Source organism: Eulemur rufifrons, chromosome 23 (genome assembly GCF_041146395.1).
Source record: "Eulemur rufifrons isolate Redbay chromosome 23, OSU_ERuf_1, whole genome shotgun sequence".
Classification (NCBI taxonomy): Eukaryota; Metazoa; Chordata; class Mammalia; order Primates; family Lemuridae; genus Eulemur; species Eulemur rufifrons.
Genome location: NC_091005.1, coordinates 32,324,824 through 32,327,916, shown reverse-complemented (window position 1 = coordinate 32,327,916; position 3,093 = coordinate 32,324,824).

Below are 3,093 nucleotides of genomic sequence, written 5' to 3'. Positions count from 1 at the left end.
CCCCAAGCACGCTGCTCGAGGGTGTACCCAACGCAGCAGACGCTGCAGCGGCGACCAGAGGGGGACGCCGGGAACGAGGACGACAACCACCGCTCGGTTTCGGGCACCTTGGAGAACAACCCGGTGCGCTCCGGGGGCACCACAAAAGGGCCACGCAGACCCAGCAGCCGCGCGCCAAACGGGGCGCGCGACCGGGCGGGCGGCACGGCCCCACACCCGTCCGTCACGGGGAGGGGTGATCCCGGCCAGGCAACAGCCACACAGGGCGAGCGAGGGCTGCCCGCTGCGTCAAGAGGACTCACGATCCCCCGCCAACGCCACGAGGCCGAGGGCGGGGCGACCGCGGTCGGGCCGGATAGTCTCGCACCCGCGCCTCCCACGCACCGCCCACAGGCGGGGAAGGAGAGGTGAGGTGCCCGCGGGCAGAACGAGAAGAGCGGCCACCATTCACCATGAATGGACCGTCCCTCGCCTGGCACGCGGCTCAAGGCCCGGGAGAGCGCGACGTCACCACATCGATCAGGCCCCGAGGACGGGGAGGGTTGGGGGAGGTCAGTCAGGCCGGCGAGGACAGCGATCGGAGGAGCCCGCTTCAGCCTCGCCAGCCCCGCCTCCCAAGCACAACCCAAAGACGAGGACCGCCTGACACGCAACGGCACAGAGCCAGCGGGGTAAGGGGCAAGGTTGCCGCAAACCTCCCCCCCCTCCGGGTGCCGTCTCTCGAGGGGACAAGAGACCAACGCGAGAGGCGGGCACCACCGTCGGGACACTCCGACGCCCTAGAGCCGGCGCGCGGGCCCAGGCGGTCAGCTCAAAGGGAACAGGGCAGGGCGCTGGATCCCCAGGAACCCAGAACCCTGTCCGCGTGCGGAGGCCCAACCCCTCCAGCGACAGTCGCCGAAGGACAGCGTGTCAGTACTAACCTGCAGGCGGAAGATGACGATATGAGGTGATCAAAAACACCGCGCAGGAAGACGGGGACCGAGCCACTTGAACACGCCTGCCCCCACGACACTCGACACGGCCACCTGTCCCCAGCAGGTCCCCAGCGCCAGCAGACAAGGGGCACTCAGGGACATCTGGTCGGCCCCCCCCCCCCCCGTGGCGTAGAGGGCCAGGGAGGCCCTCACCGTCCACGCGCGCCACCCAGGGCCCAGCACGGGGACTTGTGGAGGAGAAAACATCGGGACGGGACCGCCACGGCCCACGAGCGGCCGCGGGCCGACAGGGGTCGCCCTCGCCGGCCACCCAGGGCCACCCAGGGCCCGGTCCCCGGCCCCAGCACGGGGACTTGTGGAGGAGAAAACATCGGGACGGGACCGCCGCGGCCCACGAGCGCCCACGGGCCGACAGGGGTCGCCCTCGCCGGCCACCCAGGGCCACCCAGGGCCCGGTCCCCGGCCCCAGCACGGGGACTTGTGGAGGAGAAAACATCGGGACGGGACCGCCGCGGCCCACGAGCGCCCGCGGGCCGACAGGGGTCGCCCTCGCCGGCCACCCGCGCCACCCAGGGCCCGGTCCGTGCCCCCAGAGTAGGACTCGGAAGAAGCCACGGACGACTGGGTGCCACTCACAGGGCTATCCCTGCCTCCTGATCGGGAACCAGGGAAAATGGGTAGGAAAGGCGAGGCCGAGGGAGAGGGACACGCATGCACGGGACGGCGGCCGGTCGCCGGACACCCTCCTCTCCCGTCCGCGTGTGCCGTCTCCTTCCTGTCCCCGCGGGGTGGGTCGGGTCTCCAAAGCGGCCACAGCGTGCTGGTCGACCTGCCCGGGCAGCCCCGCAAGCCGCCTGGCTGGCTGAGCCTGGAAGCGCGGCGACAACGTCCTCCCGCCACACAGCCCTGCAGGCCCAAGCTCTGCCTCCCAGATGTCCCAGCCGGCGTCCCGGCACGAACCAGATGGCCCCGCGAAGGCTGCTTGCTTCCCGGAACTCAGCCTCGCTCGCATCGGGGACTGTCCCCTGCTTTGCCTGCTGCACCGAAGATGCAGAGGACAAGAGACTTGTAGAAAAGCGGCCGCCAGGTGGAGCCCGACCACAACCGGCGCCAGCCACCAGAGGTCTGCTGCAAAACACGGGGCAACCCTCTGGAGCCCATCATTTCAGAGTCCAGAAGGTCCCCCGGGGGCATCAAACACAGTCCCCCTACTCCCCACGGAAGCCATCGAAAAATGACGGGTCAGTCTAGGGCCACGCCACCCTGAACGCGCCCAATCTCGTCTGATCTTGGAAGCTAAGCAGGCCCCGGCCTGGCTAGCACTGGGATCAAAGAAAGGATGGGTCGGCCCGACCACCGACACCGTCCACCAAACCCGTCTCTGCACAGACCACAACATAGCCGAGAGACAGACAGGCAGAAACAGAAAGAGAGAAAGGGAGAGAAAGGAAAAGAACAGAAAGAAAAGAGACGGAGAAACAGAGAGAGAAAGTCAGAAAGAAGAAAACAGTAAATAAGAAAAGACAGGAAGAGGGCGCGGGGAAGAAAGAAAAAGGAAGGGAGGAAGGAGATAGGAAACACAGAAAGACAGAAGGAAAGAAGAAATAAGGAAAGAAAAGACAGGCAGAAAGAAAGAGAATGAGAAAAAGGAAGGAAGGATGGAAGCAGAAAGAAAGAAGAAAGAAAGAAAGACAGACAGACAGAAGGAGGGAAAGAAAGAAAAGAAAAAGAAAGGAAATTAAGAGAGAAAAAGAAAGAGCACGGAAAGATGGAAAGAGAAAAAGATAGAGAGAAGGAAGGGGAGAGAAAGTATAGAAAGAGACAGAAAGGAAGAAGGAAGGAGAGAGAAAGGAGAGAATGAGAAAGAAAGAAGGTAGGAAAGTAGAAAGGGGGAAGAAAGATGGAAAAAACAGAGATAGAAACACAGGATAACAGGAGAAAGGAAGAGAGGAAAGAAAAATGGAAAGAAATACGGAAGGAAGGAAGGCAGGCAGGCAGGAAGGAAGACAGGAAGACTGAAAGAAGGAAACAAAAAAGAAGTAAAGAAAAGGCAGAAGGAGGAAGAGAAAGAAAGAAAGAAGAGGGGGGGAGAGATGATAGGATGAGAAAACCTTTCTGTCGTGGAATCATAAAACCCCTTCCTATCTTAGGATCA